Below are 25,754 nucleotides of genomic sequence, written 5' to 3' on the forward strand. Positions count from 1 at the left end.
CCCGCGCCCGTACGGGAGTTTTTTGCCCGAGCTCGCGCTACGCCTCGGATGACTACGTCCATGCGACGTCCACCTCTGAGCCGTCGCCGTTGCCGTCCTCCGTTCGAGCCGCTCTTCGTGACCCGCTCTGGATGGCTGCAATGCAAGAGGAGTTTGATGCTCTGTTGCGCAACCGAACGTGGCAGCTTGTTCCCCGTTCCCGGCACGCCAACGTGATTACTGGAAAGTGGGTCTTTAAACACAAGCTCTGTCCTAATGGTACCCTTGATCGCTACAAAGCGCGTTGGGTCGTTCGTGGCTTCCGACAGCGTGCTGGCATCGACTTCACCGACACCTTCGCTCCCGTCGTCAAGCCCGGCATGATACGCACGGTTCTCCACCTTGCGGTCTCCCGTGCTTGGCCGGTGCACCAGATGGACGTCTCCAATGCCTTCCTCCATGGTCACCTCGAGGAGCAAGTCTTCTACCAGCAACCCACCGGGTTTGTTGACCCGACGCTTCCCGACCACGTGTGCCTGCTTTCGCGGTCCTTGTACGGACTCAAGCAGGCTCCGCGCGCTTGGTACCAGCTCATCGTGGTGTTTCTCCGCTAGCTTGGGTTCCGCTCTACTCGCTTGGACGTCTCGCTCTTCGTCTATCATCAGGGCTCTGACACGGCCTACTTGCCGCTCTATGTCGATGACATCATCCTGACGACATGTACGACTGGTCTCCTCAGTCAGCTCACGGCTCGTCTTCGCGCTGAGTTCGCCATCAAGGACTTGGGTCCTTTGCACTACTTCCTCGGTGTCGAGGTGGTACGCCGTCCGGATGGCTTCTTCCTTCATCAGCGGAAGTACGCTCGCGAGCTCCTCGAGCGCGCCGGCATGCTTAACTGCAAGCCTGCCGCTACGCCTGTTGATACGAAGGCCAAACTTTCTGCCACAGATGGTTCTCCTGCTTCGGATGCTGCTTTCTATCGGTCTATCGTTGGTGCTCTTTAGTACCTCACTCTGACTCGACCGGAGATCCAGTATGCCGTGCAACAGGTGTGTCTTCATATGCATGCTCCTCGAGACGTTCACTGGGCTGCCGTCAAGCGGATTCTCCGCTATATCTGTGGCACTATGGATCTTGGCGTCACGCTTCACGCCTCCACCGGCACCGCCCTCACCGCCTACTCCGATGCAGACTGGACGGGCTGCCCTGACACTCGTCGCTCCACTTCGGGCTATTGTGTCTATCTTGGACCCTCACTCATCTCATAGTCGTCCAAGCGGAAGCCTACAGTCTCTCGTTCCAGTGCTGAGGCTGAGTATCGTGCGGTGGCCAACGCCGTCGCCGAGTGTTCGTGGCTTCGCCAGCTGCTTCAGGAGCTCTCTTGCCCTGTTGACCGTGCCACGGTGGTCCACTGCGACAACGTTTCGGCGGTCTACCTCTCCGCTAACCCGGTGCATCATCGACGGACCAAGCATATTTAGTTGGATATTCATTTTGTTCGGAAACAGGTGGCCCTTGGCCATATTCGCGTCTTGCACGTCCCTACTTCCCAACAATTTGCTGACATCATGACCAAGGGCTTGCCTACGGCGTCATTTGAGGAGTTCCGGTCCAGTCTTTGCGTCAGCCGCGGTGCCGCTTCGACTGTCGGGGCAGGGGTGTGTGTGTGTTGAGTATATGTGTTATGTGCATATTGTGTATTGGGCCCGCCTCCTAGTTTCTTGTATAGTTGAGGTCCTTGACCCACCTTTGTACATCATATATACGTGCCTATGCACGAAGAGCAATACATCGTGCAATTCACATATTCTACACTATTTATTGGGATAAGCCCATGTCATCGCTCTCATCTATTGCTATTTCCCGTCAATCGTACAATCTTGAGCATCGGTTTGATAATTGATTCTGGAGGCATTTCCTTTAGCAGCACGGATTAGGTATAATACTCCACCCTTCCTGATTATTGCACTACCTTAGCTCCTTCCCCCAAGAGTCAGATGTGTTCATCCTTTTAGCTCCATCTATTTCTGGTCAGCAATATGCTACAACTTGCTTTCTTATGAATCAAAAATTGATATAGATCATATATTCCATAGTACTCCCTCTCTAAACTTTTATATGACTGCTTAGATCACTACTTTTACTCAGCATCGCTTTTTAATCTCTTCTACATATCAAAATTACCGTATCCTACACAACTTGGAATAGTAGGTGTCATACATATTTGCTGTTTTTTATTTTCAGAATTCTCTTGGACAAATTATGATCAACTGCCTAATCTTATTGGAACCTTGGAAGGGAGAATTCTCTTGGACAAATTTGAACTATATAAAGGTTAATCCTTTTTCCATCTTTTGCAAGATGGGGTACCATGCGTAAAACTTGATCTTTAAAAATGTGTACTGGAGCAATTTTTCTTCGGTTTGAAGGAAGCTTCATTTTGTACAACTTTTGGTTGTACCAAACGACTTTCAAACTGCGACTAATTTGTTAGGAACAATTTTGACTGAAACATTTAAGATATATATAGCTAAGTGTTTGCAACCATGAGTGAACTGTTTTTTTGGTACCTTTCGGGTACTTATCTATGTTAAATTGACTTGCACATTACCAACTTCCGGCTCGCTTACACACTGCCTTCTTTTCTTCCATAAAAATAACAATGCAACCCGCACACCTACTTCACGACGGCACGCCGCGCCATCTACCTGCTAGTGTTATTAATCATCCTAAGGTAACAAAGAGAGCCAATGTCTCTATCGAGAAAGAGCTAGATTACAGCGGGTAACAGTAGTCTACAACGAGTAGTTTCCATCATATCGAATTCAGACGAGTTAATTGCAGAAAACTACCACATTTGCGGCTAGGTTTGCAAAAAATCACCAACTCGTTAATCCGTTGCAAAAATCATCGTGTTCCCAATAAACTTGTTGCAAAAAGCACGTTTAAGCACGTTTATGACAGATGGGACCAAATTTTCAGAGCTAACTTGGCAAAAATATTCTTCTTCTCCAATCTCTTTACATAGACACCCTCAATCAAATAAGAAAAACGCAATCAAAGGCCGTGGGGGAGCCGGACCTGTTGTGCAGTGGCCACGGTGGACACTACTGGTGGGCCGACCCATGTAGGTTTCATATTTATTCCTCCACGGTTCGCTCGATCTGTTTGCAAAAAGAAGAGAACTCGCAAAAAAAAAAGAAAATGGAAAAATCATAAAAAACGAAAAATTCACAAAAAATAAAAACATTCGTGAATTCATAAGACATTACGGATTTGAAAAAAAAATCATGGATTTGAAAAAATCGTCAAACTTAATAAAAGTTTGTCGAATTTGAAAATTTCCATCCATTTTTAAAAGGATCACCAATTTTGAAAAATAATCACTGAATTTGAAAAAAAATCACTAATATTGAAAAAAGTCCATCAAAAAATTTAAAAGGTTAATCAATTTGGAAGAAGGTACACAAAATGTAAATAGTTCAAGGATTTTGAAAAAATGTTTATAAAATTTGAAAAAAAAGTTCATCGATGTCAAAACAAGTTCATCGATCTTCAAAAAATGTATCAACTTTTAAAAAAAATCATCAATTTTGTATAAAGTTCTTGAGACAAGTTATTGAATTTGAAAAAATGTTCATCAATTTTAAAAAAAGTTCATCAATATTTACAAAAGAGTTCACCTAATTGAAAAAAGATTGCGCATTTAGCAAAGAAAAAGAAAATAAAATTTTAAAAACCATTTTGAAAGAGAGAAAAAACAAAAAATGAAAGAAGAAAGATGAAAGAAGAAAATAGAAGATGCAACTAAACACATCATAGTAGTGTGGCCGGTGCGAACCAACTTGTGCTTGCTTTGTTAGGAGGCCAGTGGTATCCCGAACCCACCAGGGTTCAAGTCTTGGTGCTCGCATTTATTCTAAATTTATTTCAGGATTTTCAGCTATGTGCGTTCAATGAGAGGAGACGCTCCCGTCGATCATGAGGCACCAACGGTGACTTCATAAAATCTTAAGTTAATATGCCGGCTCAATATCTCAGAGGTGCTCATAAAGATAGAATATGCGTGTGTGCCTTTATAGGGGTGAATGTATGCGCGTATATACGAGCGCTTGCATCTTTACCGTGTTAAAAAAGTAGTGTGGCTGTCTGGTTACTATGGCGAACAACTAGCAAGGAAGTCGCGGGTTTGAATCCCTTGTATGCGCGCAGTTTTTTCCGTTTAAAAGAGATAAAAACATGGGCCGGCCTAGGACGCAAGAGGGGGTGTGCATCTGAGAGAGTGGCATTTTGGCACATGGGAGCGCGTGCTCCTGATTTTTAAAATATATTTTAAACATATTTTGAAAAGTTAAAAAATTCCAAACAGAAACTTGGTGCGTATATCTCGATATTGTACATGCTCATAAAGTCGTTTTGCGAAAAACCGACAACTTATGTGTCGCGTGTAAAAAGAACAAAATTCGATGTTAAAAAATGCTTTTCACAAGACATCTTTTTGTCTTTTTTACACAAGCCACAAAAAATGACGGTTTTCTCCGAAACTTGACGTGCACACATATAATGCCGAGATGTACGCGTCAAGTTTTTGTTTGAATTTTTTTCACACTTGAAAAAAAGTCGCATGCAGAAGAGCACGCTCCCGGGATCACCAACAGATTTCCGGTGCATCGAATTGCTAAATATACTATAAAACTGTTAGCGAGACCTAGGGAACCCTCGCTGTTATACTATAAAACTGTTAGCGAGAGGAAATGCCCTAAATAGGAGTCCCTGCCCTTATGTCTCGCTGCTAGCGAGACCTAGGGAACCCTCGCTGAAGAGAAGAGCGAGAGGGAACAGCCCACGCGCGCTGGAGGCCGCAGCCTCCTTTTTTTTTTCTGTTTTTGTTTTATGTTTTCTATTTTTATTTTTTGCTTTTCTTGATAGTTTAAAATTATATATATATTACAATAAACACACTAGGAAAAACATTTGAAAAATGTTGATCAAGCATTTAAAAAAGTTAAATGTGTATAGAGGAAATGTTTATCACGTTTGCCAAAAATGTATAAAAAACAATATGTATAAAAAATTTATCATGTATAAAAATGTTAATCATGTATTTAAAAAATGTTGAACAAACATTTAGAAAATATTAATCACCATTTGGACAATTTCAAATGTGCATATGAAAAATATTGATCATTTACTATAAATAGGAGCTCCAGCCCTTATGTCTCGCTGCTAATGCGACCAAGCCAACCCTAGCTAAAGAGTACAGCAAGATGGGCCGGCCCACGCGCGCGGGAGGCCACATGCTCCTTTTTTTCTAGTTTTGTTTTACGTTTTCTGTTTTAGTTTTTCCCTTTACTTTGTACTTTTTTTATATTTTAAAATATTCTAAATATAGATATTAAAAAACACTCCGAAAAAATAACTGCAAAATGTTGATCAAGCATTTAAAAAATGTTAAATATGTATAGATAAAATGTTTATCAGATGTACGATAAATGTATAAAACACAATTTCTATGATTGATCATGTTTTTACAAAATGTTAATGAAGCATATGAAAAAAATGTTTGACTAGTATTTAAGAAATGTTAATCAAGCATTTGGACAATATAAAATGTTTATAGAAAAAAATATTGATCATTTATGATAAAAATGATGAATTTTTTATCGTGTGTATTAAAATGTTAATCAAGCATTTGAACAAATGTTGAACTAGTATTTGAAAAATGTTAATCAACAATTCGAAAAAATTAAATGAGTATAGAAAACTTGTTGACCATGTAATAAAAAAACATTGGAACCTTGAGGTTAGATCTTCTGCCACAAGGCCTAGCTACAACTGCTCTCCGACAGGTTTTCATGTTGGCTTGGATCTCCAGCATCAGATCTTTACGTTGGAGCTCTCCCCCAGTGCTACCACGATGTGGGTTGTTCGCTGTGAAATCCACCGCCCGAGGATCCCGACGGGGAAGACGGAGAAAGCGGCGATCTGACTGCTTGGCGTAGAACAAGCAACTTTGGCACCAACCCCCTGGTAGAAAAATAACCCACATGCATGTAAAGTCCTATTCACCGTGCAACGCGTCAAATGAGAACCAATGTGCATGCCCAGGACACACATTTCAGCTGGCCAGTTGCCCTATCGGGCTTCAGTCCATTTGGAGAAACAAAGGAAAAACGAAGAGGATGCAGAACTGAAGAGAGTAGAGATAATAATTAAAATGTTTCGATAAGCTAAAATAGGTTCATGAAATTTAGAAAGATTGTAAAATTTTACAAGCTTTTCATGTATTACAATTTTTTTATGGATTTGGAAAAAAATGTACGTGAATTAAAAAATGTTCACGAATTTGAAATAAGGTCTGAGAATTTCAAAAAGGTTTCCATATAACCGTGGTCTGCAGGTTGCACCGCATAGATGTCACACGGCTATTTCTGATTGGTTAGAAACTTTTTTGTCACACCGTGCATATTTTTTAGGCGGTGATGTGACGTTATGGAAGTTTGTGAATGAATAGTGCTCAAGCATGGCAAATTCATGAACTGTAAATGCTTATAAATTTTTGAATTTGCTGATTCTTATCTAGACGAGAAATAATTATCTATGGAAGGCCCCTGATGTGAACTATGCTAAACTGAATGTTGACGGTGCTTTTTTAAAGGAGGATGGTACAACCGGGGCTGGGATGATCTTGCCTGATCATGAAGGCGCAGTCATCTTTGCCGCGACGCGGGTTCTCTTCAATTGTGGGGGCCCTCTAGAAGCGGAGATGGCAGCTATGGACGAGGGGCTTCGGCTTGCTCTCCATTGGTCCAGCTTGCCGTTGGTTGTTGAAACGGACTGCGCCGAATTGTTGCAGATGGTGCAATCTAAAGATATGGAGCGATCGAGGTATGCAAACCAGATTAACAAGATCAGAAGAATTCTGAGTCATGAAAGGAACACCAGTCTAGCTAAAATTAGCAGGTATGCAAATGTAGCGAGTCACACCCTTGCTTGTATGGGGCGCTCGCAACAGCGCACTGCATGTTGGCTTCGAAACTCCTCAGTCGAAATAGCTAGAATGTAATCACCATGGTTGATGAATGAAAAGTTTCTTTCCCGCAAAAAAAAGTGTTACACCCTATTATTAATGTGCTACGAGTATAATTTTAGTGCATATTGTCAAACTGCCCACGTATCGTATCTCTTTTCATTTCTTTTTTGTTAGCCCTTTTTTGCGTCTTAACAGATCTTCGTTTTTTGTGCGTGCCTATTAGTTCTTAGAAGGGCCTGTTTGTCTTCGAGTAGGCTTCTTGTTAGTTTTTTCTTAGTGTTCTCATGATGAGAACAGGGAGAGTCTACTCCCATGACCGTAGGCCTTCTCACTTCCATTTCTATTCCCCTTTCCTTCTTATTTTCTTTAATTTCTAAATATCTTTTAAATTCTATGAACATTTTTATTAAAAAATTAACTTCTTGAATACTTTTTGAATTTGTGGTATATGCTTAAAATTTTATGAACATTCTTAAAATTCCTGAATAATTTTTCCAAATTGTATTTTTCTTAGTATGAATGGATGAATGATTTTTTTGCAAAAAAAACATAGCCAGCTGTATGTCAACCTCTAGATAAATGATGGTCTTGAATATTTTTTGTCACTATATGTCTCGCGTGGACCACACGTCCTTTTTACGGGAGCGATGATTTTTTATCTAGGCTGTGGTTTTTATTTTGTTATTTCTCTTTGGGTTATGGTTTTCTTTTGCCTTCTGTCATGGAGTGTGGTATTCATTTTATTGGGGTACACGCACTTGAGCGTTTGTTTTTCTTCACTTTGGTTGCAATAGCATGTTAACTTCCAACCACAATTGTGCAATTTGATTGTAACTTCATGGTCCCTGATGTGGCTGCAACTTGGCTGGGAGGGGGTGTCGGCTAGTTGCATATTCATCACTAGACATGCAACTGTACGAATTGCAACCCGACTGCAACTACATGGCCTGCAACGTAACTACGGGGCCTGAAGGGGGTTGTCGACCAATTCATGTTCACCATTAGACGTGCAATTGTAATGGTTGCAACTGGACTGCAGTTGCATGGCCCCCAACGCGAACTGGCCCACAGAAGGGGGCGGTTTGTCCTCTAGTTGCATGTCCACCACTAGACTTACAACTATAATCATTGTAACCCAACTACAACTAAATGTCTCCCAATGTGACTTCAACTAGGGCCAGTTGCAAACCTTATTTGGTGCCTTATGCACGAACGCCAAATACATGGTTGTTTACAACTGGCGCACACCCCCTCACTCCCCACCGTCACTTACGAACTGACCCATATAGTTCGAGTTTGTTTTTTGAGAAGCCTCGCCGGTTTTGGGAAGCTTCCCAAGTGTTTTTATGTGTTCTTCGTTTTCTGTTTATTTTATTTCACCAGTTATGTGTCCCATTTTTTCTTTTTTGTTTTCATTTTGTTTTTCTTTCTTTTCCTTTTTTTCTTTTTTGTCAAATGCGTGAAGTTTTCTTAAAATTATGAAATTTTCAAAAATTGTGATTTTTAAAATTCATGATCTTTTTCGCATTTTTGTGAACTTTTCTTCAATTTTCAAACTTTCCCAAGTCATGAATGTTTTTCAAATTCGTGAATTTTGCTGAAATCTGAGAAGTTTTTCCTGAACTTTATGAACTTTCTTCAAAATTATCAACTTTTTGCAATTTTTGAATATTTTTTCAAATAATTTGATTTTTTCAAATTCATGAACTTTTTCCCATTCTCATGAACCAGTTTCCAAATTTATGAATTTCTTTTTCAATTATTTTGATTTTTTCCTATTTCATGAACTTGTTTGTTTTTGAAATTCTATGGTTGACTAGTCAATTGTCGACCAATCAACTATCGACTATCGACCTGAATGATCAAAGGATGAGCGAGGAGCAAGCGCGAAGGAACGAAACAACAAGCGCCCGACGCGTTTTATTGGGGTGGCCCAAATGAGGGGCTATGTGAGTGCCAGTTGAGTGATCAGGCTCATGACGCACCCATTAGGAGCTCTAGGGGCTGGTAGGGGGTTGTCAGCGAGTTGCATTTCCGCTAGTCGAGACGCAATTACATGTGTTTTGCTCTCAACTGTAATTGCATGCCTTTCAACGTGATCTGCGTTATTGGCCCCAACATTTTATGTCCTGGTTATAAGTCTACCCTCAACACACAACTGACCCTGACCTCTCAATAGGCAACTCACCCCGATCCTTTTTGTCCTAGTTGCAAGTTCACCTTGAACACACAACTGGCCCTGGCCCTTTTTTTATCCCAGTTGCAAGTCTAACCTTGACATATAACTAGTCCCTCACCTTCTTTTGTGTCCCAATTGCAAGCCTAACTAGGACATGTAACTGGCCTGACCTTTTGTCTTAATTTCAAGTCCCCTGTTGACAAGCAATTGGTCCAATATTTTTTTGGGCGGTCCAACTGCAGTCCACCCTCCATGCACAATCAACCCCTGACCCTTTTTGCATTAGTTGCAAGTCCACCCTTGACTCACAACCGACCCCTTATCTTATTTGGGTCCGAGTTGCAAGTCCATCCTCGATGCGCAATTGGGCCTGACCTTTTCTTGTCCTAGTTGGAACCCCAACACACAACTGACCCTAATCATTTGCCTTAGTTGCAACTCATTTTTTATCCCAGTTGCAAGTTCATCCTTAACACGCAACTGGCCCCGACCCTTTGCCTCAACTTTGCAAGTCTACCCTCGAGACGCAACTGGAGTTGACCTTTTTGTCTCAGCTACAACTTCCCCCGGACACACAACTGGCCCAACCATTTTTGTCCTGGATGCAAATCCACCCACGACACGCAACTTCGACCTGGCCATTTCTCTCCCCAGTTACAAGTGCACCGTCGACACACAACTCCTCCTTGACCCTTTTCCCTAGTTGCAAGTGCGCCCTCAACATGTAACTTGTCATGAACCCTTTTGACCCAATTGAAAGTCCACCCTTGACATGGAAATTGGCCTCGATCATTTTGTCCCAGTTGTACGATCACCTTCGACACACAACTTTGCCCCGACCCTTTGCCCTAGTTGCAATTCCATCCCACTACAAAAAAATACACATCCCTGACATTTTGGGCCGAACGAATTTTCCCCCTGTCATGCTTATGACACTCTATGACGATAATTGTGACAAAACCCGGTATCATCATAGATGTGGTGGGCTCCTACTTCTATGACAGAAAATCATGAAAGAAAATAGGCTTTTCGTCCTGGGCGGGCCGGAGACGCAGCTGCATGACATTCTTTGGGCCGTCCATGGCGGAAAAAACCATGGTAGAAGCGAGGGCGAGGAAAATATCGGGGAGTTCCCGGTTACGGTGGGTGGTCGGGGGGCTGAGCGATGCATGCTTGTCTCGTACACGTACCCTCGTGGGTGTGAGGCGTTGGGCTCTAACTGAACCCGAGCGATTGCACTGCAGGCTACGCGTTACTGAACCCGAGCGATGATCGATGGATGTTAACTGAACCCGATCGAGCGATTCCTTCACCACTGCTGCTAACTGAAGCCGATCGATGCTGCCTCTGGATGAACAGTGAGCGTTGTTGGGGGGGGGGGTTGGATGAACAGTTCCCGGTGGGGGGTTGGATGAACATGACCCCGTGGTGTTGTCGCTGGATGAACAGGACCCCGATCGATCGAGCCAGTTGGGCGTGGATGAACAGGACCCCGTGAAGGGCTGGATGAATAGGACCCCTATGGAGGGCTGGATGAACAGGACCCCGTGGAGGGAAGGTTGAACAATAGACGGTGGAGGGTTGGTTGAATAGTAGCCGGTGGAGGGCTGGATGAACAATAGCCCGTGAAGGGGTGGTTGAACAGGACCCCGTGGAGAGGGCTGATTGAATAGTAGCCGGTGGAGGAGCGGTGGAGGCTGGATGAATAGGAGCTCGTGGATGAACAATCGCAGGTGGAGGCTGGAGGAGGTCGACGGTTGATGAACAATAGCCCGTGGAGGCTGGAGGAGGTCGACGGTGGAGATGAACAGTATCTATGGAGTCCCGTTTTGCGGTACGCCACACCCCTCCCGATGAATAGGACCTCCGTTTCGACCGTAGTGCTCCAACACAAGTCCGTTTCCTCTGTTTTGTGGTACGCCACACCCCTCCCGATCAACAGGACCCCGTTTCGACCGTAGGAGGTCCAACAGAAGTCCGTTTCCTCCGTTTTGCGGTACGCCAGACCCCTCCCGATGAACAGGATCCCGTTTCGATCGTGGCCGCTCGAACACAAGGCCGTTTCCTCCATTCTGCGGTACGCCATGCCTCATTTCCATCAGCTGTTCCGTCCAAGCCGGTTGGCTCCCGATGAACAGCACGTGTTCCGCTGCCTCCCGATGAAAACGATGCATTCCGTTGCCTCCCTATGAACACTACGACGACATAATTGCTCCGTTTCGACCCATCCATGTACACGATCCCTGGCCATATGTATGCGCGAGTAGGCGTTCGAGACCCCGCCCGTATGTACGTGCGTGGCCGTATTTACTTTCTTGCATCCTGGCCGATGTACGTACGTGCACATGCTACATGCGCGTCTCTACTACGAAACGTGCGTGCCTCTACTATGACACGTGCCCTTCCTTCCTTGCACGACCACGGTTCATCACTGGAGCCTGCAGACAGACCGATCGACCAGTATGTACATACACGTTCGCGACCAGAATGATAATGCTACATACGCTTCGATCAGGTGGGTCCCGACTGTCAGGCACTTCCTTGCGTGCGAAGATGTAGCTGGTGGGTCCCAGCAGTCAGGGGGCAAATCATTTTTTTGCCCGTAATATGGACGCACTTCCTTGCGTGCGAAGATGTAGCTGGTGGGTCCCAGCAGTCAGGGGGAGAAAACATTATTTTTTGGGGTAAAAAGGATGTAGTTGCATGCATGCGTCCATGGGCGTGGTGCGTCTCCACTGTCAGCCTCTCATGTACAGTCATCTTCCGATGACTCTCGGTTGTTGACCACGTTGACCACACCGTGCAGAGCGCACCAAGGCCGGTGGACGACGGCGAGGCCCCAGACTGGAATGACCCGGAGATGGGAAAGACGCGGTAGTGGAGTCGCAGATGGAAAGGAGTGGGAAACTTGACTAGTTTGGGTGCACGACAGCACTGCCACGGTGCCGCCCACGGGAGACAGGAGCAAGAACAGAGGTTGAAGAAAGAGCACGGCTGTTGGATTAACATCCAACGGTCCAGCTGCTAGAATTATTTGTTGATTAAGTTGACAAAGCCCTGCGTACACGTCCGCTTAGTAGGCCCACAAGTCAGCCACCAAATCTGACGGGTCCCAGCTGTCAACGGGAGGAATAATTTTTTCGCATAACAAGGAGACACTTCCTTCCATGCGAAGATACAGCCGGTGGGTCCCAGCTGTCAGGGAGAGAAAACATTTTTTCCAGCTTAATAAGGAGGAACTTTCCTTGCGTGCGACCATGGACCTCATGGGTCCCAGCCGTCAGGCTCCCACGTACAATCCTCTTCCAATGACTCTCATTTGTTGACCACACCGCATCGAGCACAGCAAGGCGATGGACGACGGCGAGGCCCTGAATGGGAACGACCCGGAGATGGGAAGACGCGGCAGTGGAGTCGCAGCTTGAGAGGAGTAGAAGGGTTATAACTGGTTCTGGTGCGGCGTGGGGCTGTAGTCGGCAGAGAATAACAAGAGATGTGGAGGGGTGGAGGGATAGCCTGGCCGGCGGTGGGGTAGCGCTTCGCAGTGATGCGTGCTAAGCAGAGCCGCTAGCCGCTGGAGGCCAGACCAGGCAGTCCCGACGATGCTGGAGGAACAAGATGAGAGATTGAAGGTGCATGCCGGCCGTTGGATATAAATCCAATGGCTGTGGATGTCATAATAATTTGTTGACCAAGTTGACAACGCCCTGCATAGACGTTGACCTATTGGCCCACATGTCAACCTGCAAAAATGTGGCATATATTTAACCCATGTTTTCTAGAATGTACAGTCCATTTGCTGGGCTAGGTGAACAAATAATTTCGCGCCAATGCGGCCAATTTATATTTTCTAAGAAATCCCAACCCATTTGCACTTTCTTGAAGTACACGAATTAGCTGGGCTCATTCTATATATAATGTTAGGTTAGAAGGAGCAATTAATATCAAAAAATAAACTGGAGCGACACATTATATATATATAAAATCAACAAATTAGCGAGTTATTGCTCAAAATAAAAATAAGCGTGTTATTATTACATTGGTCCTTAAAATCTTCGCAAGCTTTTGTACGCAATCACAAGGATTTTCCTTGCCTGTGAGTCAAAAACAACTAGGATTTTCCTTGCCAACTTCTATTAAACATTTACTTTTATAAGTTAATAACACGTGGGATGTTTTTTATAATGTATATATAAGTCTCTATAAAATATACGATAATAGTAATAATATAAATATATATAATGTGGTTAGAAGGGGAAACATAAATTGGACACAACATTATTATTCTTATATATAGATAAATAGAACAGAAATCTGCGTTTTATTAAAAAAATACATTGGGCTGCCGATCTTTAAGAAAAAGCCCATACGTCGGTATGGGCCTCAAAAAATAAGTTGAAACCACTGTCTCTGTATGCCGTGGGCTATGCATATTAAAAAACAAAACCTAGGCCTAGTTGATACTTGTTCGCCCTCTAGAAAAAAATGATACCAGCTAGATCCACGAGCGAACTGGATTAAAGAGGGGGCCGTTGGCGCGACTGAAGAAGCACATCAGGAGCGATTTTTTTCTTCAGAGGATGGCTCTCGATGGCATTTTTTTACTTGCCTCTACACCATACAACTTGTATTTTTAGCCTTCCAGTCCATGTCTCTTTATTTCTGACAAAGAAATGGGATGAATTGACAACGTTGATGCTTATACGTGCAAAACCTGTTATCTACGTACTTGTTTCTCTTTCAGGGTGACAACACTGCTGCTAGGAAGAACTGCCACAATGATAATGAGACGAACCCATTGTTTGTCCCTCTAACACATATTCTAGAGGAGAAGGCAACACATATTGAGGGTAGGGATACAACCACAAAGTCACATCTTGATATAGTGTCAAACTTACTTAGTGACACAAGCTCAATGAAGTCGCCGCCTGAATCTGTTCGACTTCTTTAGTTTGAAATTCAAGCAGAAATACATGCTTCCGCTCAAATACGACTGGACCAATCTCTATGCAAGATTAACCGTAAGTATAGGACGTTTATTGATTCTATGCAACTTAAGTTGGTGGATATGAGCACCAAAGAAGCGCAGTCTCATCGGGTTGCTAAGTTGCTTGCGCTGCAGCTCCTGACCGTGTTGAAGTGTTGTCGGTTCTGTCTATTATTTTGTCCACCTGTTAACTTTCACTAGTGGCGACCTGCCCAGTTTATATAATCTGTTGTCTGGTGCCCTTTATTATCACTGGCAGCGAACTTTGATGCCGAGGGGATGTAATATGCTGTAATTTCTTTGTTGTATACTATAGGTTTACTCTTGGTCGGTATGTTGTAATTTAGGCCGAAAGGTTTAGTGGATCTTAGTGTTGTCGATCTTCAGGCCGACCCGTTACTCATATGGGCCAAAACGTGGGCCTATAATCATCTTGGGGCATTAGCAGGTCTAAACCTTATGGTTGTTTCCCGCCTTTAACAGGCCGAGTAAAGTTCTGGCCAGCTGGGCCAGAGAATTCAATGGGCTTTTAATAGGCTAAAACCTAGATTGGGCTAGCATTGAGCCAAAAAATTCACAGGCCAATATAGGCTGAAACTGCTAAAGGCCCATGTTTGGCCCGGATAGGACGAGCAGTTAACATGCCAAAATATATCTCGGGCCCATTTGGCCCTATAAAATTATGGGCTTTAAGCAGGCCAGTATCTACGCAGGCCATAGGCCTAAAAGTGTCACATGCCATTATCAGATAGGTTGTAAGCAGGCCGTATTCAACGCGGGCTGTAATTAGGCCCAACTGTTACATGGGCCATTAACAGGCCGGTAGGCCAGTTGGGCTGAAATTTATCCACGAAGACTACGGGCCGTTAAGAGGCCTAAAGTTACTTCGGACAAGAAATAGCCCAGTGTCTGCATGAGCCATTAAATGGCCTAAAGTTAAACCGGGCCGACAACATCCCAGATGCACCATAGGTCGCTAACAGGCCGAAACTATTATCGGGCCGAACTGGTAAACGAGCATTTAACAGGCTAAAATACAAACTTGTCTTATAATGGGCCCAAAAGAACAGTGGTCTGTTAATGGGCCTGATCCGATATGGGCCGTAATTTGGCCCAAAGCACGGTAGGCTGTGAATGGGTCTGATCTGGTATGGGCCTCAATTTGGCCCAAAAAATGGCAGGCTATTAACGGGCCAGCCCACTAGTGTCTGAAAAAACATGGTGGGCCTTTAGCTGGGCTGGCCTTTTCACCGGAATGGGCCTCTGTTCGGCTGTGCCACATGCCGATGTATCATAGGTGCCTCCTGTCCAATGGGTGGATGACATCTGTCCCAACGGTGAGCAAACACGTGTTTCCTCCAGCCATTGAGTATTTTACACATGGAAAATCCCCATTTGCCGGGCTGTTAACGGGTTATCGGATCCAAAACCGGACCCGATAGCTTAACGGCGTCCCGCTTCGGTGGATGCCACGTGTCGGTCACCCTTGACGAAAGCATTCTATGACGCACGATTTATCATCATGGAAGTGGACACTTCCGTGATGATAATTTTGGTAATGTCATGGAACACTTCTACGACAGCACAGGTATGGCTATCTTGATTCTGTCATAAAATCGTCATGGATGTACATGCATGACAGAAAACGTGACCTACTGTGACAAACACGTATCATCACGGAAGTGTATTTTTTGTAGTGTCCCCAACACGCAACCGAACCTTGACCCTTTTCCCCAATTGCAAGTCCATAATCGACATGCAAACTGACCCTCGACCCCTTTGGCCTAGTTGTAAGTCCACCATTGACATACAACTAACTCTTGAACCCTTTGTCTAAGTTGCATATCCACCTTCGACACTCAACTTGGCCGACCCCAACTTAGTTGCATGTTCACCATAGACTCCCAACTTGCCTAATAACGATCTAATTGCATGTCCATCTTATACACGCAACTTGCCCGATGACGGTGACATGTACCTAGGTAGGGTCTTAGGCCTGACCTATATGCCCTTCCCAAGGACATCGCACAAGAAGCCAAGGCCTACAAAGTTAAACATAAGATATCGACTGAAATCCTCATGAAGTGCAATCCACTCGACAGACAATTCACTCGGATATCCCAATTCCATTCGACCGTTGTTACTTCACTAGGAAGACAAGAATCCACTTGGAAGAAAGAAGGCCTAAGGTCACATGTAGATAGCAACGGTCGTTCATTCACTCCACCACCATAAAGAACATTAAATACGAGCGTTACCTGTAACGTCTCGGACTTTACTCCCTCATTGAACCCTTGCGTAATGGAGGGCAACCAGGGGTCGGTGCACTCTATATAAGCCACCCTTACCCTCTGGCACAAGAGTTCACACCCCTGTAACTTCACACTCCAATCGACAAGCCTCCGAGGCACCGAGGCGTAGGGCTGTTACCTCCTCCGCGAGGGGCCTGAACTTGTAAAACCGAGTGTACAACCCTGTCGTAGCTAGGACTCTGCCCTCTTCTATGTATCCCCTCTCTCCACTGTCAGATCCGTTCCCACGACAGTTAGCGCCCACCTTGGGGCAGGCGTCTTAGCGACTTCCGGTGAGGTTGCAATCTTTGATCTTCGTCAACATGGTTTCTGGTGGTGGATTGTCCTTGGGCTGCGAGACTCGGCGCGCTCAATTTCATCACTGACGATTCGGCCTGGCTTCAGTAGGCCCCCCTTGACGTCTAGGAACTCCCCATCCGCGGGGCGGTGCACTTCCGCGCGAGTGCCTGCCGCGTCCTCCTACAGCAGCTGTCAATTCAGTATCGTTTGACTCCCATAGCGTCTTCGCTTCTCGCAACCCATCGCTACAAGCGATCCGGTCGCTCGCGGTTCCACTGGTGGGTGAAGCACGCGGTGGCCCGTCAGTCGGCCACTCCTCAAATCGCGGCAATCGAGCCTAATGAATCTCTCTATGGGTTGTTCAACCTGTCGACTGGCCATTCAGATACTCTCTCCGAGTGTGAAAGCAATGACCCCGCGGTGGAAGTTCTAATGGTCGGCTCCCAACATAGCCCGCCAGGATTTCCCCGTGGCGCGGGCTGCAGCGGCGGCCCGACGCGCGACAACGACGAGTATTATTCTAAAGCTCTCACTGTGGAGCAGAGGGAAGAGTTGTAGTGCAGGCAAGATCAAGCCTTGAAAGCTCTCCAGACCCCCATCATCGTGGAGACCCCCGAGGCTCGGGCCTTGGAGGCTGCGCGCGCGCCTGGAGAATCTTCAACAAGCACTCGACGACCGCTCCCGCAGACATATTCCAACTTCCAATCGACGGAAGTGGCAACTATTTCCGACTGGACCTTAGGATGAGTGTCAGGTATTCCGTACTCCGATCCAGAACATTGCAACAGCTGCATGTATTGCAGATTAGATCCATCCGTTCCGAGGCTGGTAGAGGCTTACAGTAGATTTAGGCACCGCTTAGAGCAACCGAGGAATAGAACTCAGCTGTTTCTCAGTCACGCAATAGGATTCAGAGTAGGTCGGTTGTGGCAGACACAATTCAGTTGGCACAAAGCCTAAGATCTCCCCTACGGTGTGAGGATCGTGGTTATCACCAGGACCAGTACCTGGGTCGAGGCCACGGACAGTTTGACCCTCGATACTGTTGGGGAACGTTGCATAAAATAAATTTTTCCTACGTTCACCAAGATCAATCTATGAGTTCATCTAGCAACAAGAGAGGGGAGTGAATCTACATACCCTTGTAGATCGCGAGCGGAAGCATTCAAGAGAGCGGGGTTGAGGGAGTTGTACTCGTCGTGATCCAAATCACCGGAGATCCTAGCGCCGAACGGACGGCACCTCCGCGTTCAACACATGTATGGTCAGCGTGACGTCTCCTCCTTCTTGATCCAGCAAGGGGGAAGGAGAGGTTGATGAAGATCCAGCAGCATGACGGCGTGGTGGTGGATGCAGCAGGGATCCCGGCAGGGCTTCGCCAAGCGTCTGCGGGAGAGAGAGGTGTAGCAAGGGGGAAGGGAGGCGCCAAGTGCAAGGGTGCGGATGCCCTCCCTCCCCCCTCTATATATAGGGTCCCCAGGGGGGGCGCCGGCCCTAGGAGATGGGATCTCCTAGGGGGGCGGCGGCTAAGGGGGGTGCCTTGCCCCCCAAGGCAAGTGGAGGCGCCCCCTCCCCTAGGGTTCCCAACCCTAGGCGCAGGGGGGGCCAAGGGGGGGGGGCACACCAGCCCACAAGGGGCTGGTTCCCCTCCCACTTCAGCCCATGGGGCCCTCCGGGATAGGTGGCCCCACCCGGTGGACCCCCAGGACCCTTCCGGTGGTCCTGGTACAATATCGGTGACCCCCGAAACTTTCCCGATGGCCGAAACTCGACTTCCCATATATAATTCTTTACCTCCGGACCATTCCGGAGCTCCTTGTGACGTCCAGGATCTCATCCGGGACTCCGAACAACTTTCGGTTTGCTGCATACTTATATCTCTACAACCCTAGCGTCACCGAACCTTAAGTGTGTAGACCCTACGGGTTCGGGAGACATGTAGACATGACCGAGATGGCTCTCTGGTCAATAACCAACAGCGGGATCTGGATACCCATGTTGGCTCCCACATGCTCCTCGATGATCTCATCGGATGAATCACGATGTTGAGGATTCAAGCAACCCCGTATACAATTCCCTTTGTCAATCGGTATGTTACTTGCCCGAGATTCGATCGTCGGTATCCCAATACCTCGTTCAATCTCGTTACCGTCTAGTCACTTTACTCGTACCGCAATGCATGATCCCGTGACCAGACACTTGGTCACTTTGAGCTCGTTATGATGATGCATTACCGAGTGGGCCTAGAGATACCTCTCCGTCATACGGAGTGACAAATCCCAGTCTCGATCCGTGTCAACCCAACAGACACTTTCGGAGATACCCGTAGTATAACTTTATAGTCACCCAGTTATGTTGTGACGTTTGGTACACTCAAAGCACTCCTACGGTATCCGGGAGTTACACGATCTCATGGTCTAAGGAAAAGATACTTGACATTGGAAAAGCTCTAGCAAACGAACTACACGATCTTGTGCTATGCTTAGGATTGGGTCTTGTCCATCACATCATTCTCCTAATGATGTGATCTCGTTATCAACGACATCCAATGTCCATAGTCAGGAAACCATGACTATCTGTTGATCAACGAGCTAGTCAACTCGAGGCTCACTAGGGACATGTTGTGGTCTATGTATTCACACGTGTATTACGATTTCCGGATAATACAATTATAGCATGAATAAAAGACAATTATCATGAACAAGGAAATATAATAATAATCCTTTTATTATTGCCTCTAGGGCATATTTCCAATAGTCTCCCACTTGCACTAGAGTCAATAATCTAGTTACATTGTGATGAATCAAACACCCATAGAGTTCTGGTGTTGTGTTGATCATGTTTTGCTCGCGGAAGAGGTTTAGTCAACGGATCTGCGACATTCAGATCCGTATGTACTTTGCAAATATCTATGTCTCCATCTTGAACATTTTCACGGATGGAGTTGAAACGACGCTTGATGTGCCTGGTCTTCTTGTGAAACCTGGGCTCCTTGGCAAGGGCAATAGCTCGAGTGTTGTCACAGAAGAGAGTGATCGGCCCCGTCACATTGGGTATGACTCCTAGGTCGGTGATGAACTCCTTCATCCATATTGCTTCATGCGCTGCCTCCGAGGCTGCCATGTACTCCGCTTCACATGTAGATCCCGCCACGACGCTCTGCTTGCAACTGCACCAGCTTACTGCTCCATGATTCAACATATACACGTATCTGGTTTGTGACTTAGAGTCATCCAGATTTGTGTCGAAGCTAGCATCGACGTAACCCTTTACGACGAGCTCTTCGTCACCTCCATAAACGAGAAACATGTCCTTTGTCCTTTTCAGGTACTTCAGGATATTCTTGACCGCTGTCCAGTGTTCCTTGCTGGGATTACTTTGGTACCTTCCTACCAAACTTACGGCAAGGTTTACATCCGGTCTGGTACACAGCATGGCATACATAATAAATCCTATGGCTGAGGCATAGGGGATGACACTCATCTCTTCTTTATCTTCTGCCGTGGTCAGGCATTGAGCCGAGCTCAATCTCACACCTTGCAATATAGGCAAGAACCCTTTCTTGGACTGATCCATATTGAACTTCTTCAATATCTTATCAAGGTATGTGCTTTGTGAAAGACCTATGAGGCGTCTCGATCTATCCCTATAGATCTTGATGCCTAATATGTAAGCATCTTCTCCAAGGTCCTTCATTGAAAAACACTTATTCAAGTAGGCCTTAATGCTGTCCAATAGTTCTATATCATTTCACATCAAAAGTATGTCATCTAAATATAATATGAGAAATGCTACAGATCTCCCACTCACTTTCTCGTAAACGCAGGCTTCTCCATAAGTCTGCATAAACCCAAACGCTTTGATCATCTCATCAAAGCGAATGTTCCAACTCCGAGATGCTTGCACCAGCCCATAAATGGATCGCTGGAGCTTGCACACCTTGTTAGCATTCTTAGGATCGACAAAACCTTCTGGCTGCATCATATACAGTTCTTCCTTAAGATAGCCGTTAAGGAATGCCGTTTTGACGTCCATCTGCCATACCTCATAATCATAGTATGTGGCAATTGCTAACATGATTTGGACGGACTTCAGCTTCGCTACGGGAGAGATAGTCTCATCATAGTCAACCCCTTGAACTTGCCGATAACCCTTAGCGACAAGTCGAGCTTTATAGATGGTAACATTACCATCCGCGTCCGTCTTCTTCTTAAAGATCCATTTATTTTCTATCGCTCGCCGATCATCGGGCAAGTCTGTCAAAGTCCACACTTTGTTTTCATACATGGATTCTATCTCGGATTGCATGGCTTCAAGCCATTTTGTTGGAATCTGGGCCCGCCATCGCTTCTTCATAGTTCGAAGGTTCACCGTTGTCTAACAACATGATTTCCAGGACAGGGTTGCCATACCACTCTGGTGTGGAACATGTCCTTGTGGACCTACGAAGTTCAGTAGCAACTTGATCCGAAGTACCTTGATCATCATCATTAATTTCCTCTCCAGTCGGTGTAGGCACCACAGGAACATTTTCCTGAGCTGCACTACTTTCCGGTTCAAGAGGTAGTACTTCATTGAGTTCTACTTCCCTCCCACTTAGTCCTTTCGAGAGAAACTCTTTTTCCAGAAAGGATCCATTCTTGGCAACAAAGATCTTGCCTTCGGATCTAAGGTAGAAGGTATACCCAATGGTTTCCTTAGGGTATCCTATGAAGACGCATTTTTCCGACTTGGGTTCGAGCTTTTTAGGTTGAAGTTTCTTGACATAAGCATCGCATCCCCAAACTTTTAGAAACGACAGCTTAGGTTTCTTCCCAAACCATAATTCATACGGTGTCGTCTCAACGGATTTAGATGGAGCCCTATTTAAAGTGAATGTAGTTGTCTCTAGAGCTTATCCCCAAAATGATAGCGGTAAATCGGTAGGAGACATCATAGATCGCACCATATCCAATAGAGTGCGATTACGACGTTCAGACACACCGTTACGCTGAGGTGTTCCAGGCGGCGTGAGTTGTGAAATGATTCCACATTTCCTTAAGTGCGTACCAAATTCATGACTTAAATATTCTCCTCCACGATCTGATCGTAAGAACTTTATCTTTCGGTCACGTTGATTCTCTACCTCATTCTAAAATTCCTTGAACTTTTCAAAGGTCTCAGACTTGTGTTTCATCAAGTAGACATACCCATATCTACTCAAGTCATCAGTGAGAGTGAGAACATAACGATATCCTCCGCGAGCCTCAACGCTCATTGGACTGCACACATCGGTATGTATGATTTCCAATAAGTTGGTTGCTCGCTCCATTGTTCCGGAGAACGGAGTCTTGGTCATTTTTCCCATGAGGCATGGTTCGCATGTGTCAAATGATTCATAATCGAGAGACTCTAAAAGTCCATCAGCATGGAGCTTCTTCATGCGCTTGACACCAATGTGACCAAGGTGGCAGTGCCACAAGTATGTGGGACTATCATTATCAACTTTACATCTTTTGGTATTCACACTATGAATATGTGTAACATTACGTTCGAGATTCATTAAGACTAAACCATTGACCATCGGGGCATGACCATAAAACATATCTCTCATATAAATAGAACAACCATTATTCTCGGATTTAAATGAGTAGCCATCTCATATTAAATGAGATCCAGATACAATGTTCATGCTCTAACTTGGCACTAAATAACAATTATTGAGGTTTAAAACTAATCCCGTAGGTAAATGCAGAGGTAGTGTGACGACGACGATCACATCGACCTTGGAACTATTCCCGACGCGCATCGTCACCTCGTCCTTCGCCAGTCTCCGCTTATTCCGCAGCTCCTGCTTTGAGTTACAAATATGAGCAACGGCACCGGTATCAAATACCCAGGAGCTACTACGAGCACTGGTAAGGTACACATCAATTACATGTATATCACATATACCTTTAGTGTTGCCGGCCTTCTTGTCTGCTAAGTATTTGGGGCAGTTCCGCTTCCAGTGACCCTTCCCTTTGCAATAAAAGCACTCAGTTTCAGGCTTGGGTCCATTCTTTGACTTCTTCCTGGCAATTGGCTTACCGGGCGCGGTAACATCCTTGCCGTCCTTCTTGAAGTTCTTCTTACCCTTGCCTTTCTTGAACTTGGTGGTTTTATTGACCATCAACACTTGATGTTCCTTTTTGATTTCTACCTCTGCTGACTTCAACATTGAAAATACTTCAGGAATAGTTTTCACCATCCCCTGCATATTGTAGTTCATCACAAAGCTCTTGTAGCTCGGTGGGAGTGACTGAAGGATTCTGTCAATGACCGCCTCGTCCGGGAGGTTAATGTCCAGCTGGGACAGGCGGTTGTGCAACCCAGACATTTTGAGTATGTGCTCACTGACAGAACTATTTCCGTCCATCTTACAACTATAGAACTTGTCGGAGACTTCATATCTCTCGACCCGGGCGTGAGCTTGGAAAACCATTTTCAGCTCCTCGAACATCTCATATGCTCCGTGTTGCTCAAAATTCTTTTGGAGCCCCAGTTCTAAGCTGTAAAGCATGCCGCACTGAATGAGGGAGTAATCATCAGCACGTGTCTGCCAAACGTTCAAATCGTCTTGCAGTGCTGGGAGAGCAGGTGGGTCACCTAACGGTGCTTCAAGGACATATGCTTTCTTGGCAGCTATGAGGATGATCCTCAGGTTCCGGACCCAGTCCGTATAGTTGCTGCCATCATCTTTCAGCTTGGTTTTCTCTAGGAACGCGTTGAAGTTCATGTTGACATGAGCTTTGGCCATTTGATCTACAATACATTTTTGCAAAGATTTTAGACTAAGTTCATGATAATTAAGTTCATCTAATCAAATTATTTAATGAACTCCCACTCAGATTAGACATCCCTCTAGTCATCTAAGTGTTACATGATCCGAGTCGACTAGGCCGTGTCCGATCATCACGTGAGACGGACCAGTCATCATTGGTGAACATCTCCATGTTGATCGTATCTTCCATATGACTCATGTTCGACCTTTCGGTCTCTTTTGTTCCGAGGCCATGTCTGTACATGCTAGGCTCGTCAAGTTAACCTAAGTGTTTTGCATGTGTAAATCTGTCTTACACCCGTTGTATGTGAATGTTAGAATCTATCACACCCGATCATCACGTGGTGCTTCGAAACAATGAACTGTCGCAACGGCGCACAGTTAGGGGAACGCTTTCTTGAAATTATTATGAGGGATCATCTTATTTACTACCATCGTTCTAAGTAAACAAGATGCAAAAACATGATAAACATCACATGCAATCAAATAGTAGTGACATGATATGGCCAATATCATATAGCTCCTTTGATCTCCATCTTCGGGGCTCCATGATCATCTTCGTCACCGGCATGACACCATGATCTCCATCATCGTGTCTCCATGAAGTTGCTCGCCAACTATTACTTCTACTACTATAGCTAACGGTTTAGCAATAAAGTAAAGTAATTACATGGCGTTAAATCATTGACACGCAGGTCATACAATAATTAAGACAACTCCTATGGCTCCTGCCGGTTGTCATACTCATCGACATGCAAGTCGTGATTCCTATTACAAGAATATGATCTCATACATCACAATATATCATTCATCATTCATCACAACTTCTGGCCATATCACATCACAAAGCAATTGCTGCAAAAACAAGTTAGACGTCCTCTAATTGTTGTTGCATCTTTTACGTGGCTGCAATAGGGTTCTAGCAAGAACGTTTTCTTACCTACGAAAAAGCCACAACATGATTTGTCAACTTCTATTTACCCTTCATAAGGACCCTTTTCATCGAATTTGCTCCAACTAAAGTGGGAGAGACAGACACCCGCTAGCCACCTTATGCAACTAGTGCATGTGAGTCGGTGGAACCTGTCTCACGTAAGCGTATGTGTAAGGTCGGTCCGGGCCGCTTCATCCCACAATACCAATGAAGAAAAATAAGACTAGTAGTGGCAAGAAAGTTGACAACATCTACGCCCACAACAGATTTGTGTTCTACTCGTGCAAAGAGAACTACGCATAGACCTAGCTCATGATGCCACTGTTGGGGAACGTTGCATAAAATAAAATTTTTCCTACGTTCACCAAGATCAATCTATGAGTTCATCTAGCAACGAGAGAGGGGAGTGCATCTACATACCCTTGTAGATCGCGAGCGGAAGCGTTCAAGAGAATGGGGTTGAGGGAGTTGTACTCGTCATGATCCAAATCACCGGAGATCCTAGCGCCGAACGGATGGCACCTCCGCGTTCAACACACGTACGGTCAGCGTGACGTCTCCTCCTTCTTGATCCAGCAAGGGGGAAGGAGAGGTTGATGAAGATCCAGCAGCACAACGGCGTGGTGGTGGATGCAGCAGGGATCCCGGCAGGGCTTCGCCAAGCGTCTGCGGGAGAGAGAGGTGTAGCAAGGGGGAAGGGAGGCGCCAACTGCAAGGATCAAGGGGGGGGGGGGCGCACCAGCCCACCAGGGGCTAGTTCCCCTCCCACTTCAGCCCATGGGGCCCTCCGGGATAGGTGGACCCCCGGGACCCTTCCGGTGGTCCCAGTACAATACCGGTAACCCCCGAAACTTTCCCGATGGCCGAAACTCGACTTCCCGTATATAATTCTTTACCTCGGGACCATTCCGGAACTCCTCGTGACGTCCGGGATCTCATCCGGGACTCCGAACAACTTTCGGTTTGCTGCATACTTATATCTCTACAACCCTAGCATCACCGAACCTTAAGTGTGTAGACCCTACGGGTTTGGGAGACACGTAGACATGACCGAGACGACTCTCCGGTCAATAACCAACAGCGGGATCTGGATACCCATGTTGGCTCCCACATGCTCCTCGATGATCTCATCGGATGAATCACGATGTCGAGGATTCAAGCAACCCCGTATACAATTCCCTTTGTCAATCGGTATGTTACTTGCCCGAGAATCGATCGTCGGTATCCCAATACCTCGTTCAATCTCGTT

Source organism: Triticum dicoccoides, chromosome 6B, assembly GCF_002162155.2.
Source record: "Triticum dicoccoides isolate Atlit2015 ecotype Zavitan chromosome 6B, WEW_v2.0, whole genome shotgun sequence".
Classification (NCBI taxonomy): domain Eukaryota; kingdom Viridiplantae; phylum Streptophyta; class Magnoliopsida; order Poales; family Poaceae; genus Triticum; species Triticum dicoccoides.